The sequence below is a fragment of the Thermobia domestica genome, chromosome 6 (assembly GCF_964235325.1).
Source record: "Thermobia domestica chromosome 6, izTheDome1.hap1.1, whole genome shotgun sequence".
Lineage (NCBI taxonomy): Eukaryota > Metazoa > Arthropoda > Insecta > Zygentoma > Lepismatidae > Thermobia > Thermobia domestica.
In genome coordinates, this window is record NC_137459.1 from 146,058,728 (window position 1) to 146,077,980 (window position 19,253).

Here is a 19,253-nt window from a genome sequence, read left to right on the forward strand (position 1 = left end):
TTCTTTTTGAGCAGCAAAATAAGAAGAAGTGCTTGCTTACTATTAACTGCCATTTCTCAAAGAGGAATAACTTGAGACGGTGGAAATGCTTCTACGAACTATATGAACCAGATAGTCGCCGAATGGACACTGAAATCTCGAACCATGAACGGCTGTATGTGTGTTTCTGCCTGTTCCATGTATTTCTGTGTGTCCTGGCAACACCACTCATAACTTGGGCAATAAAAGGGGAGAGGGAAACAGAAAATAACAAGAAGCCTTGGTAGCTGCTGTCGGTTGCTTGTCTTTTCACAAGCAGTGGCGCAACTCAGTGTTTCCACTCAGTGGCCGCGAACGAAGGGGACCTTAGTTGTTATTCGTGGCTTCGTGGACTGCAGTTCGCTACTTTTTTTCTTTCAAGTAGCTTCCAATTGTCCTTACGACTCTGGGTGGACGCTGCAGCGCCAACACCGTCTGGTGAGTACGAATAGTCACACCTATCTTTCCTCTCACCAGACCCAGCACTGCTTGACTTCGTTAATCTCATGGAGAGTGATATTCCAGTGTGGCTAGGACGTTGATAATAAAATAATAAATGCATATTGAAATAGTGAGGAAATTGGCTAGGAAATATAGATAAGTACTAAACTGACTCCCTGGAGCTACGGTCTATGAGAGGCTGTGCCTGCCGAATGTCGCAATACAACAAGCATCAGCTACGCACTGAAAATATTCGAGATAGGAAGAGCTCTGTTTTTAAACTGTGTTGCTATTCCTTTACCACATTGCTCGAAGTGGAAGATCTAAGGAAGTATACCCCGAATACTCTCCCTCTTCTATTTAGAGCATTGTTCTTACGTCATTTGTGGAAATAACATAATGCAAAGTATTGGATCGGAAGTAGAGAAGATTTGCTCTATTCGATAACATTTACATATTTCCCGATATAATTAACATCAAAGTAATTTGTGTTTTAAGCCGAACAAAGTAGAATAAAATAGCTTTCATATATTGTCACACGATGTGGGCTGATTGCAAAGCGTAGCTACTGAAATATACGTTCTTTAATCACGCTATAAAAGCTACAGATGCCAGACGGAACAAACGCTGTATGACGCTACTATGATAACCGTAATAGGGTTAGCCATACTGAGAGCTTTATACAGTTCTACCTGATTTGGAGCGGCAACGCCGAAATCTAGTTATAATCAAGAATTTATGGTAGGGACAAGTAAACCCTTAGATCTTGACCTTCGAGGAAAAAATTGGTTATGTTTTGTCCCGTAGTATATCTCTCATTTTAACGTTACAACGTTAAGTAGAGAAAAGTTTTCTCTTTCTCCTGAAACTTTGATTTAATAGCATATTTCAAGTTCGACTTCGATGAACTTTCAGAGCATATTAATACGTAAACAAAACTTAAGTAATACTATTACATCACCTAAGTTAAAAGGAATGGATATGTTATCGTTTATATGACCTTGGAATTTAACAAAGAACAATAGCTCGTTGCACTAGAAATTAACAAGAACACATTGACACTTCCCCTTGTCACTATAGCAAAGCTATACAGCACCGGAAAAGCTTCCACCGTGTCTTCCACAAACCATATTTGTCAAATTCATTGTACTATATCAACTATACAGCGTTTTGGCAAGTTCATGAAAAATATTTTCGTTATACCCATCAGTTTGTTGTATTAGTGAAGAACGCAGTTGTGAGCTAATTTTTACAATTAAAACCTTCTTTACGTGTAGATAAGGTTCCAGCAAGAAAAAAGGAATTGAAGGATTTGAAACATTATGATTGGTAAGTAAATTTATTTTTTATTTTATTTTAACGTCTACGATAATGGGTTTTAGGCTAAAAGAGTCAGATGATCAATGAAAGTAAATCTTTATGAAACAATTGGTCGAATGAGGATGTGAGAGAAAACCACGAGAACTCCATCCCGAGAACTCCACAGACTCGTTGTTGTCCACCACTAACGAACATGGTCTGGGATTGAACCAGGGACTTTTCGCATTAGAGTTAAGCGATCTATCACAGAGTAATTTTAAAAGTTACACCCACTAACTCATGAAGTATTTTTAACTAAGGAGATATTAATAAAGCATGTCTACAAAGTCCTTTCTCAGTTTAAATATTTATATTTAAAAAACTGAAATGGGAAAACTTCAATATATATGTATACACAAAACATCAAACAAATAGTAGGGGCCGCGGTGGCTCAGTGGTAGAGCGTTCACCTCTGGTGCTTGGGGTCCCGGGTAGGGGTGTTCGATAAGGCTGAGGACCTATCGAACTTCGAGAGTGAAAATATATCGAATTGTCATCGGTTACTCGAAACCGTTCGAGTATTTGAAATTATCGAAGTTTCGGGTATTATCGAAGTTTCGGGTATTATCGAAATTTCGAGTATTATCAAAGCTTTGGGTATTATCGAAAGTTCGGGTATTATTGACATTTCGAGTATTATCGAAGTTTCGGGTATTATCGACATTTCGAGTATTATCGAAGTTTCGGGTATTATCAAAAGTAGTGATGGGCAATTCGGTTTCTTCACCTCTCCAATGATTCCTCCTTGCAGCCAAACTAGTCAAACAACTTTTTTTCTTTTCATCTGGTGAGTTATTGCAAAGTTGTATTTGTGAGGAGAAAGGAAAGCGTACAGAAAGGGATTGCTTTTTCGTCCGACACACACACACACAGGAAGTTCAATTTCTTCCTGAATTTTATCTCTTGTTTGTTATTTGCTGTCAGACATACGGTCTTAAACGTACAAATAGGGTAATTTGCTCTTCATACGATATAGTATACGCCCAACACCTCAACCATATTAATCGCGTACGGTGTTGCTAAAATGTGGTAGCTAAGCCAAATGTGTTATCTTCTGTCGTGTTTCCTTTCTGTTAACCCTTTTAAATTCTTGCCTTTTTCGGCGTTTTTCTTGAGTCTCAGATAAGCAGCGACGGTCATCCCTATTTACCCTAGGATCATGGTTCATACCTCGTTTGTCTCAGAATGGAAAAGCCTTTCAAACGGTACAACTTGCATGTCTCTATGATGTACCAGAAGGGAATTATTTGAGGGAAAAGCGGGATTTTTTGCCCAAAAAACTTCTTCAAAGTTTGGAGACCCCTGAGGCTCTACCGGGTCTGCGCACAAACCTCCAAAAATTTGGAAAAATACTACGTAGTGTACTAATTACTTGTGACAAATTCGAATTTCGTGTCTTCAATAGTAAGGGTGGGAAATTTTTTTACCCATGTTCAGAGAGCATAAAAAAAACACCCAAAAATTCCCTAAAATGCACCCTACAAAATTTTTAAAAAATTCTGACACGTCCCTAATGATCGTAAAATTATGATTCATATGTCGTTTTGTTCAGAATGGAGTAGTCTTTCAGGTGGTATCACCCGAATTTCCCTCGGACATCTCTAAGGAGAGAAACATTGAGGTAAATACTGATTTTTGCTGAAAAATCCCGTTTTTTCCGGTTTGGACCCCTCTGGCGCGGCCCTGGGTAAACATAGAGATCCAGAAATCACTTTCGAAAATACTACGTAGTGTACTAATTGCTTTTGCCAAACACTAATTTCCTATCTTTAACACTAAGGACGGAAAAAAATATTTTCCTCTTCCGCGAATATTCCCAGAATGTCTCAGAATACCCTATATGAATTTCAAAAATTTCTTGACACGTCTTTAATTATCGTAGGATCACGATTCATACGCTATTCTCTTCAGAATAGAGCAGGTGTCCAGATTGTATTACCCTCATGTCCCTAGGACATTCCTAAGGAGGTTACAAGTAAGGAAAATACAGAAAAATCCCTTTTTTCCCGTTTTGGGGCTCTCTGGCGCGGCCCTGGGTTAACATAGAGATATGGAAATAACTTTAAAAAATATTACTTATGGTAGTAATTACTTGTACTAAATGTCAATCTCCTATCTTCAATACTAAGGGGGGGGGATATTTTCCTCTTCTGCGAATATTTCCGAAATTTTCCAAGGATACTATACAAATTTCAAAAATTTCCTGACACGTCCCTAATTATCGTAGGATCATGATACATACGTCGTTCTCTTTAAAATAGAGTAGGCGTTTAGATGATATCACCCGCATGTCCTTAGGACGTTCCTTAGGAGGTTACAAGTGAGGAAAATAGAGATTTTTGCAGAAAAAATCCTTTTTCCCCGGTTTGGTGCCCTCTGGCGCGGCTCTGCGTTAACATAGATATCTGGAAATCACTTTAAAAATATTACTTATGGTACTAATTACTTTTGCCAAATACCAATCTTCTATCTTCAGTAATAAGGGCGGGAAAAATATTTTCCTCTTCTGCGAATATTTCCGAAATTTCCCAAGGATACTATACAAACTTCAAAAATTTCCTGACACGTCCCTAATTATCGTAGGATGATAATCCATACGTTGTTCTCTTTAAAATCGAGTAGGTTTTCAGAAAGTACCACTTAAATGTCAATATCATGTAGCCGAGCGGAGCAAAAATTGCGAAAGTGGGATTTTTGGTCAAAAATATCCCTTTTTTAACCTTTTGTCCCTCTGAACCCCTCTTCTATGTTGACGAAGACATCCGAAAAATTCTCATAAAAACTAATGGGTCCACTGATTGTTTATGGAAAATGTTAGGAATCTAGGTTTAAAGAAAAGCTCAACAAAAAATGTTGAAGTTAGACCTCAGTAAAAAAAGGGGGAATTTGTAAATTGATGACGTCGTACCCGCCTACGTTCTGACACTCGGAAGCGTATAGACCCTTCCAAGGCTTTCTTGAATACCTCCTCTCTTGGAAAATAAAAAAACGACCGGAACTAAATGGCATTCTTAGTTCTCTTTTAATCGAATCTTTAAGACACTACAATATCGGTCGAAAACGACCAAAAAACTTGAAAGGGTTAATGGCCACTAGTTCACACATTGCCGCAATCAGATATGTTGATGCTTTGGGCGCAAACTCTCTCTTTAGCCTTTCAGTAAAATAAATGTTAGTCAAATCAGTGGTGATTTCAGGGGGTTGTTCAGGAGAAATATTCCCCCACAAACATATCTCTGATCATGTTCACCGTGGCTTACCAGTATTTTTGCTACTTTCACCCTCCGTGTATTCAAAATCCCCCGGGCAGGATTATCATAATTTCTGGATATTTTAAAGAATGGTGTGTGTGTTTATTAAGAAGTTAAGAAAAGTTTAATCTTAAGTTCCAAAAGTGCTTATGCTCATTTTCTATACTTAAAATATATTTTTATATTATTGTCTTAATTATTTTCCTGAGTAAAGTATTCTTGCGAAGAACACGTCATCGCTATTGATTTTTTCAGAAATATCAGCAGAAGACAGAATTGCAAGCCAAGCACTTGATCAATCACAGCGAAATTTCCCGGTCTTCCATTTTCCCTAAAATTTCGAGCATTAGTTAGTCCCAGACAATTTTCCGGACCAGGCTTGAATCTAGGACGTATGGTAAGCCTACCCAGGAGAAACCTTGAAATCATCACTAAGTTTAATGAAGATGAAAAACGGAAATAAATCTATTTCCTCGACAGTGAATATACAGTGTAGCATATGTTCTATACAGTCGGTTTGTATATACATTATGATGAATCCACATACTAACGGATCCAGAAGCGTCGTTTGGTGAAGGCAGATTGCTTCCTGAACGAATAATGTAGGTTTTAAAAACGTAGTTTTGCATCAATTCAGAATAACATGGTGCATTATTTTATACAGAGTGTTTCAAAACACTGCCACCAACGTTTGAGAGGCGATTCCTGACATAGGGTTGCCATATTACCTGATTTTAGCGGATACTACCAGATTTTCAGGTCTTATATTCGTCTCCCGCTTAATCATCTCTTAATCACGTAAAACCACCCGCTTTTTTGGATTGGAGAAAAATCTAAGACGACTTTGTCGATAAAGTGTTATTATATTCAACGTAAATCGCATGATTTCTTTGTCAATCTCAATTGCGAATGGACAGATGACAGAAACAAGATGAATGTAGAAACTGCCAAATTATTACTACTGGTTTTGTACAATATGAAAGACGTATCATGCGTAGAATTTTATGATAAGATATTATGCAATCGAGATTTTTTTTTAAAAAAAAGTTAAAGGGAATGAAAAATGTAAAAACATTTGGCATAATCATACACATTTTGGTTGAACCCATGAATACTAATATACGATCTCATGGGTGTGTATTTCTTTGATAACATTCTGTCCAGCTCAACTGAACAAGTCTATGTTGTTACGTAATCTATATGTTCAACTAGTCTTTATATATTCAGAAATGATTGCAAATTGAACTACGGTATCCTTAGCATTTTGTTTAGATTAGATTCATTATTAGATTTTTTTCTTTTAAAATGTTTATACTGTATTTCATATATTGTGAAACTGTGGTAATTTCGTATGTTAGTATGATTTCAAGTAGCAATCTTTGAAAATGATTAGAAATTTTATAAGAGATGGACCAAGACTCCTAAATATGTTTTAGTTTTCTTATGATAAAAGTTTAGAAATTATTTTGTGTTTCTTAGAGAGAAAACCGTATGAGCATCTGCCATATATCGCTTTTTTTTTTTTTTTTTTTTTTTTTGAAAAACAACTTGTCTTAAAGATATCCTTATTAGAGATATCTTACTGTAATACTTACTTTACAATTCGAGACTCACATTTGTTGAACTTAATAAAACATTAAAGGCAAAAACTAAATTTGCTTTACTTTAGTTTTGTTAGAAAAGTACATTGGAAGTGTCACTTAACAAAGAAATCACTAAAAAAATTGTCAGAAGGATCGTCAGTATTTGTAATACACAAGTTCGCATCAGCACTTACGGTTTAGAATCCCTCGCTCTTCTAATTTCAAAATATGGCAACCCAACGTTATTATCGGATGCCACATACAAACAGACAGACAGGACGGCCTGTAATAGAGAGCTTTGTACCCAAAATTCTCAAGGTTTGTTTCACGAGAATCTCAAATACTCGAAGGCATCCGAGCGCCGGATAGTAAAGTTTCGATACGGGAGTTTTTAAGTCTTCAGCCTTATGGAATTTCTTTACTCTACCTATATCAGTAGCTGTCTCTATACAGAACTTCAAATTAAACCCTTGAAATCATATGTAAAATTATTTTTCTGCCTGTCCCGTTATTGGCGCAATCGACAAAGTGAATACTCGTATTAGTAGACTAATGGTGTCTTTGATTCCAATTCCATTTAGGTGATGCATGTTTTCTCTTCCTTTTTCTCTCTTCTGAGAGACTGCTTAAACCTTGTACAGATCTGTGGGGAAAAAACTTTTCTTTCACTTCATTGCTAAGGAGAGAAGTTTTAAAATGAACACCCTGCATATATGTAATACATATTATATACAACTATGATAACTTCGAATACATTGTTACTTCCGAACATTCCGATAATCCCGAACTTTTCAAAATATTCAAGCGACTCGACTAATGCGATCATATTGATATATTTCTGTATTTGCTGCTTTAAAACAATTCGAGACTCTCGAACAGTTCGAGTGTCTCGAAGTTGTCTAATGTTTCTTACATTTCGAGTGCCTCGAACACTTCGATAGTCCCGACCATTTCGGGAGTCTCGAACATTTCGAGAGTCTCAAACATTTCGGGAGTCTCAATCATTTCGGGTGTCTCGAACATTTCGAGAGTCTCGATCATTTCGGGAGTCTCGAAAGTTCGATAATTCGATAAAATTAAAGTTCTTTATCGATTAAACGGTTTTGAAATTTTATCGAATTGTTATCGATTTTTCGATTATCGGAACAGCCCTAGTCCCGGGTTCGATCCCAGCCCCCGCCAAGTGAACTTTGTGGTGGACAAAAACCGTGTGCGTGGGTTTTCTCGGGGTTCTTACGTTTCCTCCCACCTTCTTCATTCCACCATTTCATTCATCACTCATCCTCACCGTCTCCTTTACCCTAACCGGCATAATCGTTGGACGTAAAACTCAAAGATTTCATTTCAAAGAAGATTTTCAAACAACTAGTAGTTAAAGTTGATTTTTCTCGCTTTAAATTGAATTCTATTCGTTGTGCGAATGACATTTACATCAGTCAGTTTCTATCTGGGTTATTATTAACATAAAATTCATTAATTATTTCAATAGAAACATTTATTCCTTTCTTAACGTTATTGCACTTCCTGCTTTAGTGCGGTATAATATATATTTCACATATGTAGTTCCACAAAAACGTTCATGGCTGTTATGCCTGGAGAACGAGATGGTAAGGATTATAGCCACTTCATAATATCCACATGTCCACAGTGGGGGAAAAACGATCAAATTTCTGCCCAAAACTGTTTGAGATTCAATACTCTTCAATTGTTAGTGAATTCATGTAAATGCATTAACAAATGCTTTTAATCACATTTTTAAGGATTTGAACATACGTAATTTTTCAACATTTAAGCGTTACTCTTCTCTAATTCTACACTTCTGGTCACAAAAACTAGACTTCATTCCAGAGACTAAATCCCACAATTGACACTAGATCCTTACAAATTACCTTAGGGCTGACTCCTTTTGACTGCATTATTGTTGCTGATAGGATTGGAGACTGTACAATACTTACCTTCACGTGCATTTACTGAATGTCTCTCGCTGTGTGATATTGCGTTGAGACCTTCTAAACACCACCGAGGAGTAGATTAAATCAGAGTTGGCTGACCAACATGTTGAAGAGGTAGCTCGCATCAAAAGTAAGAAGCCAGGTGAACTCGTTGTTATAATTTTACTTTTAAGAGCGCCTAATGCGTAGAACGAATGCATTCTTTTTGGCTTGGTAGAATAAAATTATGGCTGAAAGTGGAAGTGAACAGACTGATTATGATCAGGTACAATGGATGCTACCAAACAGTGGCGTAACCAGGAGGTCTGGAACCCCCGACATTTGTAAAAGTTCTTAACATAAGGCCTAAGATTGCGGTTTTATTCAAACTTTTTCCCGGGGTGGACCCGGGAAGTTTTAAAGCTCAATCCCTAACCAAATCGATAACTGTATAATCTATCTCTTTGCAGTTCACACAAGACACTATAGAAATATCGTAAAATTTAATAGAAGGAAAAATGTTCTTTCACACCGTGAGGCTTACGGGACTGCCATATATTTATAGTGTAGATGTTTTGTGTATCTTATTCCGTAGTTCATTGGATCTGTGCAGAACTCCCGTTCCCGCGACCCAGGTTCGAATCTTTGTCACCCTACTTTTTAATTTTTATTTTTTGATTGATCAGGTAGGACTCTAGTAGAAAGAAATATATGGTTACAGTTTAAGGTGTGATTATATATTCTGCAAGTATTTATTTATTTATTTCTTGTCAAGCGAAAAAATGAAGTAGAATTTTACAAGCGTAAAAGTGTTCTAGATTTGACTGTTAATAAAAGCTATGAATAAGTTTACAGCTCAAAAATAAATTGAATTCTCTTCAATTGTAGTGCATAATTAGCTATGGTAAAGGAAATGGATTTCAGCTGTTTTCTGTGTGATCAGCACATTGACTTCCATCATCCCTCTTTCTGGAACTAAATATCACTAATTTTGTTTTTTGTTTATATATAAAATTCTCATTTTTTAGTCCTTAACAAAATAGGGATTATAGTTCAAACTGTCACTATGGCATTACATATCATTATATATATACTTAAAATGTCGAAGATAATATGACAAATAATATGAACAATTTTATAATAGAACTAAGCAATGGTTTATAATAAACTACAATGAAATGCAGGGTATTTGAAGTTAGAGAAAATATTGCCAGTAGATGCTGAAATACAAGTTTCTTGACCAGATAGGGACACTTCACCTTGAAATATACACCTCAAATTTGATTCTCGATAGAATCTGAAATATGTTAAGAACTTTAAACCTTGAAGAACGCAAACAAGTTTGAATCCCATGGTTATAATATTGTCGTTACAAGCTCACTAGCGATAGCGGCTCATTGAAAGAATTCCTGCTCCCCGATCGTTTTTTATATAAATCAACCAATCTAAAGCTGGATCTTTGATCAAAAGATATTTTCTACTTTGCGTAACATGTATCGTCAACTTTTTATTAGCAAATGTAGCAACTGATCAAATTAAATAATGTTAAAAATAACCTACTTTGCTTGCTAGAACCTATGTTTGGTAGAAGTTCATACATCAAATCGTTTTTTTATGTTTTTCTCTTTTTTAGTTTTCTTAGGTTTCTGAATACTTCAGAAGATTTTAACAGAATGCTTGTTATTATACATTTATGTTTGTCCTGTTTGAAACGAAAAAATGTTTATTATGAAGAAAATGGACTGCAGAGCTCTTTCTTAAATGTCTGTTATTAGTTGTAATAGTTGATTTGATTTTAACGTCACATTTAGCAGCGAGGCAAACACAACACAAGTTTGAATCCCATGGTTATAATATTGTAGTAGTAGTAGTGGTCGGCGTATATCTCGCTGAGTCAGCAAAAATTTTTGTGACGTCTTAGGTCAAAGATTAATGACCTTGGCCCGGGGTCAATGACCTAGGGGTACATAGGACCACCCCTCTAAATTTCGGCAGGGTTACCTTAGCCCACGCCATAAATTTTGGCAGGAGTAACTAGGACTACCCCCGTTAAAGTTTGGAAATTGCCAAATTTAAAAATTGGGTATGGTAGTCTAGGATCATAGTATGTACTTGTATTAGTATTGGGGGTTTATCTCGTTCACTTTTATGGGTAAAAAATTGCCAAAAATTAAATTTCCGAGGGATTTGACCTAATTTATCCCCTTTCATGAGGTGTTATTACCTTACATGGTTATATGGGCGTATACAGGGTCCATTCCCTTTCATAAGATATGGGTATATTGGTGCACACTTTTAAAAATTTGGGAGGGGTATCTTGGCCCACCCTCTAAATTTTGGAAATTGATCAATTTAAGCATTTAATATAATAGTATAGGACCCTAATATAGATTACTATAAATTTGGGTGGTCCTCCTCGTTCCCTTTTAGGGGTATAAAAATGCCAAAATAAAAACGTAACCAATACGTTGTACCACGGGTTTGGTTTTTGACCCATTTTATCCCCTTTGATGAGGTCCTATTACCTTATATGGCTATATGGTCACCTATAGGTGTCCATTTCCTATCATAAAAAATAGGTACATTCATGCACCCCTTTAAATTTTTGGGAGGGGTACCTAGGCCCCCCCCCTTCAATTTTGGAAATACCTCAATTTCAACATCTGGTATCATAGTACTGGACCCTAATATGTATCATGATAAATTTGGATGGTCCACCTCGTTTCCTTTTAGGGGTACAAAATTGCCAAAATATAAACGTAAGCAATACGTTGTACCACGTGTTTGGTTTTCGGTTCATTTTATCCCGTTAGATGAGGTCCTATTACTTATATGGTTATATGGTCATGTATGGGTGTTCATTCCCTATCACAAGACATGGGTATATTGGTCCACCACTTTAAATTTTTGGGAGGGGTATCTTGGCCCACCCTTAAATTTTGAAAATTTTCAGATTTAAGCATTCGGTATTATAGTACAGGACCTCAATGTGGTTCATGATAAATTTGGATGGTTCACCTCGTTCCCTTTCATGGGTAAAAGATGGTCGAAAATTAGTACGACCACGTGTTTGGTATTGACCTGTTATCCCCTTTGGTGAGATCCTATGATTATATAAGGGTTAATTATCTTACATTAGACATAGTTATATTAGTGCATTCCTTTTAAAATTTGGGAGGGTCCACCCCTTAAATTTTGGAAATGGTTTAATATAGGCATTTGGTATTATAGTATAGGACATCAGTATGTATCACTATACATTTGGGTGATCCATCACGTTCCCTTTCATGGGTAAAGAACTACCAAAAATCAAATTTTGGAGGTTATTGATTCCCTTTGATGTGGTTTTATTACCTTATACGAATATATGAATGTGTTCAGGGGTCTATTTTCTTTTATAAGGCATGAGAACATCGATGCTTCCTTTTTAAAATGTGTCAGAGGTACATTGGCTCGCCCTTAAAGTTAGGAAATTACCCAATTTGGTCTAATAATATAGGTTTTTATAAATTTCGTTTGCTTTCATGGGTAAAAAATTGTCAAAAAATGTAAATGAGCCCTTTGATAAGGATGAATGAGTACAAATGTTTATTACCTTTATATTTTTATATTCCTTTTTAAATTTTGTTGGGGTACATAGAATCATTTCGTAAATTTGGGAATTATCAAATAACAAGTAGGTGTCCCTCTTATGAACAAACATTCAAATTTTAAAGGTTATTTTATCTTTCTTGATACGGCTTTATTATTGACATGATTTATTACTTTTTTTTTTCATAAAACACAGGTGTACTTGAGTACCAATCTTACATTTTGGGAGGGGTAAATTTCTTATTTTTAAATCAATAATTGGTAATTGTTCTTAAAATTGGATGGTATGTCATTCTTTGGGTAAATCATTGTCAAATATTAGTATGATCACGTGGTCAGTTATTGACCTATGATTGGGATTAGGAGTCCAGGACATTGGTACATTGAAACTTTGTAGGATAATTTGAGAATTGTCAAAATAAAATTACGTCATTAGTTTTGATTATTCCCGCCCACGGACCAAATATAAACGTAAGCAATATGATGTACCACGTGATTGACCTTGATGAAATAGTGAACAGGGATTCATTTCATTTGTTGTGGTACTTCTTAAGTTTGAGTACACACTTGTTGAAAACAGTTGGTTCTACTAAGGTAAACAATTGACGGATATTATTCACCTTATTGATCATATAATGATATGGTTAATTTTAAGACAGGTATATCGAGAGAAGTATTGTTTAAATTTGGGAATTATGATAAACAGAATTTATCATGATGCAATAGTACACGTCAGAACATGGGGTTGTACTTGAAATGAAAAAATATAAATCATTGAAATGCATCATTTTATTACACTGCATTGATTAATCCCATACATCCATACCAGATAAAGGATCTGGATATTGTCGATACAATGTATTTTGAACTTCTTGCACTAGTTTGTCTTTAGCGTATAATTTTAATTCCAACTGAAGTCTTTTAAGGTCTATTGCAATATCAATTGATGGAAACTTAATGTCCATTTGATCACAAACGAACTGTTTATTAATACAGGTATGCACCCACGAATGATGTTGACAACCATCACAACATCTAGATACATGTTGTACAATATGCATGACACATTTCTCAAAATAGTACTTTTTCAGGAATATACTTGTTTTGTTGCACACTTCCACTGCATGTTTTATACACTGGAATACATTAATGAATTTGTTCCATTCCGTTTGCGCTGATACACCATGTTGCGAGGGACATCCAATGTACTCTTTTTACGTAACAGCACCATCTTCTTTTCGAGGACTGTACGCAGCACCACTTCATGATTTGAGCCTAATGATTTGACTATGGTCACATTTAGCTCATCATGAAAACAATCATTCATTTGGTCGATTCGTGAACATAATATTTTCCATTCTTCACAGGCCAGTTACCAAATTGTTCTGCTTTCCCCAATCGAATCACTGGTTCAAATGTTGTAGCACTGATACCAATCAACACATGTTTTGTTTATTGAATAATAGCTTGCGAATAGGAATTCTTTATCGTTAGAAGTACACATCTTTCCTGCTGAAACATACTTGCCCAAATGATTTCATGGGCTGACACGGTATTTGCTGATTTCATAGAGTTATTGCTGACGTCATTGGAAAGGAATGTGCTGACGTTTGAATTCATGATTTCATCACATTTGCTGACGTCATGTTGACCAACCAAATTCATAGATTTCATTCTGTGATTAAAGATTTCAGCATACAGCTACGTCTAACGTCGAATGTGCTGACGTTTGAATTCATGATTTCATCACAATTGCTGACGAAACCATATTCACTGATCCGGCTGTGTACTAAATTCAAACTGATGACTTCGACCCAAGAATCCTTTGTAACATAAAGATACAGATCCAGTATTTAAGAAACATAACAGTTCTTCTTGTTTTGATGCTTCCATGGGTAAATATCTTGCTGGTAAATGTTTTGACGTGTACTATTGCATCATGATGGATCACCCAAATTTATAGTGATGCATACTGATGTCCTATACTATAATACCAAATGCCTATATTAAACCATTTCCAAAATTTAAGGGGTGGACCCCTCCCAAATTTTAAAAGGATGCACTAATATACCTATGTCTTATGTAAGATAATTGACCCTTATATAATCATAGGATCACATCAAAGGGATAACAGGTCAAAACCAAACACGTAGTCGTACTAATTTTCGACAATCTTTTACCCATGAAAGGGAACGAGGTGAACCATCCAAATTTATCATGAACCATATTGAGGTCCTGCACTACAATACCGAATGCTTAAATCTGAAAATTTCCAAAATTTAAGGGCCAAGGTACCCCTCCCAAAAATTTAAAGTGGTGGACCAATATACCCATGTCTTATGATAGGGAATGAACACCTATACATGACCATATAACCATATAAGTAATAGGACCTCATCTAACGGGATAAAATGGACCAAAAACCAAACACGTGGTTGTACTAAAATTTGGCAATTTGTACCCATGAAAGGGAACGAAGTGGATCATCCAAATTTATCATGATACATATTGAGATCCTGTACTATGATACCAAATGCTTAAATTGGAGAATCTCAAAAATTGAAGGGGTGGGCCTGGGTATCCCTCCCAAAAATTTCAAGTGGTGCACCAAGGTACCAATGTCTTATAATAGGTAATGGGCCTCTATACATGACCATATAACCATATAAGGTAATAGGACCTCATCAAAGGGGATAAAATGAACCAAAAACCAAACCCGTGGTACAACGTATTGCTTACGTTTATATTTTGGCAATTTTGTACCCCTAAAAGGAAACGTGGTGGACCATCCAAATTTATCATAATACATATTAAGGTCATATACTATGATACCAAATGTTTAAATTGAGCAATTTTCAAAATTTATGCGGAGTCCAATGTAGCCCTCCCAAAAATTTAAAGGGTGCATGAATGCACCTATGTTTTCTGATAGGAAATGGACACCTATACATGACCATATAACCATATAAGGTAATAGGACCTCATCAAAGGGGATAAAGTGGGTCAAAAACTAAACGCGTGGTACAACGTATTGCTTACGTTTATATTTTGGCAATTTTGTACCCCTAAAAGGGAACGAGGTGGACCACCCAAATTTACAGTAATCTATATTAGGGTCCTATACTATTATACTAAATGTTCAAATTGGGCAATTTCCAAAATTTACGGGGTGCTGCAAGGTACCCCTCCCAGATTTTTAAAGGGGTGCACCAATATACCCATATCTTATGAAAGCGAATGAACCCTTGTATATGCCCATATAACCATGTAAGGTAATAACACCTCATGAAAGGGGATAAATTAGGTCAAAACTATCCGAAATTTAATTTTTGGCAATTTTTTACAAATAAAAGGGAATGAGATAAACCCCCAATACTAATAGAAGTACATACTATGGTCCTAGACTACCATACCCAATTTTTAAATTTGGCAATTTCCAAAAGGGGCTGGTCCTATATACCCCTAGGACCACAAGGTCACAAGGTCATTAACGTTTTACCTATGACGTCACAAGATTTTTTTGTGACTCTGCGAGATATACGCGGAGCACTACTTCTGTTGTTACAAGCTCAATAGCGATAGTGGCTCATTGAAAGAATTCCTGCTTCCCGATTGATTTTTATATAAATCAACCAATCTAAAGCCGGATCTTTGATCAAAAGATACTTTCTACTTTCCGTATATTTCAGGGAGAACATGTATTGTCAACTTTTTATTAGCAAATGTAGCAACTGATCAAATTGAATAATGGTAAAAAAAGCGTACTTTGCTTGCTAGAACCTATGTTTGGTAGAAGTTCATACATCAAATCGTTTCTTTTTTGTTTCCCTCTTTTTTTTTTTTTTTGTTTGTTTTCGTAGATTTCTGAACACTTCAGAAGATTTTAAGAGAATGCTTGTGATTATACATTTATGTTTGTCCTGTTTGAAAGAAAAAAAAAATTATTATGAAGAAAATGGTCTGCATGATGGCTGTTATTAGTTGTAGTAGTTCATTTGATTTTAGCGTTCCATTCAGCAGCGAGGCTATACGAGACATGGACTTACAGCTTAACGTGGAATCCGAAACCATAGGATTCTATCGAGAATCGAACTCCGTTTTCAGAAAAAAGTATCTCTCCACAGTCAGTTCTTACCCGTTAGGGTTAGAACAGACCCTATTATTATACTGGTATTTGTAAGCAGTACCATCCATGAAACTGGTTACGAATGTCGTGACCTGGAAGCAATCACACTCGTGTGCCGGTATGACCGGAACAAACCTGGAGACGGCAAATCGTCGTTATACACACGCCGCTGTTAGTAAAACTTATAAGGTTTCTGCTTGTCTAGTGGCCAGCCCGTGCGTTTTGGCTCTTGTAGTCTCGTGTTCGATTCCCGTTAAGAATTAATTAAAATTTTACTTTAACTAGAATTTACTTTCATTAACCATCCGTCTCATTTAGCCTAAAGAACTTGAACGTTAAGAAAAGTGTATGGAAAAGAATGTTAAATTCTATACATGCATAAGTCAGGTGCAAGTGCTGTGTAAGTTGAAAGAAAATCTCTTGAGAACTCTTGAGATGTTTAGTATTCATGCTTTTACTACTAATTTACTACTAACGTGACACATTACATTCAATGTAATATACGCACCGTGTGCGTGGGTTTTCTCGGGGTTTTGCAGTTTCCTCCCACTTTCTTCATTCCACCATTTTATTCATTCCTCATCACCTTCTCCTTTAATCCAACCCGCATAATCGTGGGACGTAAAACTCAAAGATTTCATTTAATTTTCAATGTAATATACATATTACACACAGTGGTGAATGTAGAAGGTAAAAACTGGGGGGCAGAGAGTACCTAGACTATGATAGGTATATATAAAATTTCAAAAATGTATAAATAATAGCATAATTTATACTGTCACTGAAAAAAACTGGGAAGCCTAGTTTCCCCGGACCTGGCCTAGATCCGCCACTGATTACACATAAAATTCGCTACTTGACTGTTGATAACATAGGAAATGTTATGTATTGTTAAACATTAAACATAACACCTCATTTTTTGTATCAATAAATAACTTAAATAAATAAATAACAAAACAGCAACAATACTATTAATCTATATCTACAGAGTATATAAATGAAAAATACGTTGTCTATCATAACAAAAAATGTCTGAACCGTTTGAAAAGAATTTTATTAACGTAGGTAACATTACCTCGGACTGGGTTGTTGAGGACTAGCTCGGGAGAGTACTCCCGGAAGTAGTAATTAAATACATGGTTCTGATTTGTTAGTGTTATCCGTATCCTGCCAAGTAGCCTATACCTAGCTATATAACAGAAATCAGACACTTGTTACTATCGATCCTCGTGGCCGTGCGCGCTAGCGCTCTAGGCTGGTAACGAAAATTGCTTTTGGCCTGGGTTCAAACCCGGTCCAAGGAAAGCTTCTCTCAATTTTTTAAATCGTTCATAACACTTTTCCTCCTCCTTCTCCTCCTCCTACTTCTACTACTACTGGCACTACCATCGCGAAAGAAGTAAGTCAGCCGGGTAAAAGGGGAACATATTTCCAACCCTGTTCACGTGAGTTAACTTCTCCAAGAGACTTGCTGCTTTCACGTAAGGTCTGTGAGCAAGTGACTCCTGTCAAACAAATCTAGTGTATGCTGAAAAGCAATCTTCTTTTCGAGACTAAGCTTAGTGCTTTCAGACAGGGAAGAAAAACAATACTTGAATTTCTTTTTGACAAAAACAAGAAAAATAACTTATACACAGTAGTTTACAAGTGCCAGGGTACTTATTATAATTAATTTATATATCTAAATACTCATGATCTACTCACAAGTAATTAGGTGGGAATAGTGAAGATTGATTTTGGAAATTCACGACTCAATTATTGATCTAATACTATGAAATGAAACGAAAATTTCTAACATCGCACGATTATGTCCTGAAAGCTAAAGGAAACGGACGAAGGGTGAAAAAAATGAATAATGAAAGAAACTGATGAGTGAATTGGAAGGAAAAAAAGAACCCTTAGAAACCAACGGACACGATACTGTTCAACTCAAACTTCTTGGCATAGACTGGAATCGAATCTATGACTAAAACCAGAGGTGAGAATTCAATCATTGAGCCACTATATCAACATCATGACAGCAAAAGGCGCTCCCAAGTCTGACTTCAATTGGATTGGTTAGTGGGTTGATTTGGAGTTTAGTTTCTTGTTCAGCGCCGAGGCTATTTAAGACGTGGACCTACATCTTAACATGGAATCCAAACCAGATAACCTTCCACCAGGAATCGATTCCAGATCTCTCGTGCCGAAGATGAGTACGCTAACTATATAGTTACGAGAGAATTCCCCTCGGCCCATACATTTCAATTAAAAGATCATAGTTGCAGCATCTCTATTATCGCAATTGTGTATATAGGGATGCGAACAAGTCGAATCGAGTCAAGATTTAAGCCTGACTATACTCGTCTCGAGAAAACGTTGCCTCGACTCATGTCTCGACTAAAAATATGTTTATGTCTTCACTCATGTCTCGACTCGACAGTTTCTGTCTTGACTCGACTCGAATTAGAGACGAGACGTCTCGGAATTCGAGTCGAGACAAAATGTACGAGTTAAAATATACGCACACATCAGCCAGAACGTTATGACTACCTACCTAATTGTCAGTAAATCCACCTTTGGCACGGATAACAACGGCGACGCGTCTTGGCATGGGCGCAGTGATCCTCGGTAGGTCGCTGGAGAGAGTTGGCACCACATATGCATACACAGGTCAGCTAATTCCCGTAAATTCCGGGGAGGGGGGCGATGTGCTCTGACATCACGTTCAATCACATCCCAGATTATGTTCGATTGGGTTCACATCCGTCGAATTGGGGGCACAGAACATCACTTGGAACTCGCCCCTGTGTTCTTTGAACCGCTCCATCACACTCCTGGCCTTGTGACATGCTGCATTATCTCGTCAGAAACTGCCACTACTGTTGGTAAGCATAGTCGTCATAAAGGGGTTTACGTAGTCTGCAAGCAGTTTGCGATACGCCTCGGCCGTCATGGTGCCTTGTTCAAGCTC

The 19,253-nt window shown here is 36.5% G+C and overlaps 1 protein-coding gene across 1 annotated transcript in view; it reads left to right on the forward strand.

Moving 5' to 3' along the window:
- Positions 1–277: 277 nt before the first annotated feature.
- The window catches only part of Cln3 (CLN3 lysosomal/endosomal transmembrane protein, battenin), a 224,188-nt gene continuing 205,212 nt past the window's right edge, over positions 278–19,253 (forward strand). The window contains exon 1 of the mRNA XM_081762191.1: positions 278–456. The gene's annotated coding sequence lies outside the window, so the exon portion shown is untranslated. The remainder of the gene's footprint in view (positions 457–19,253) is intronic.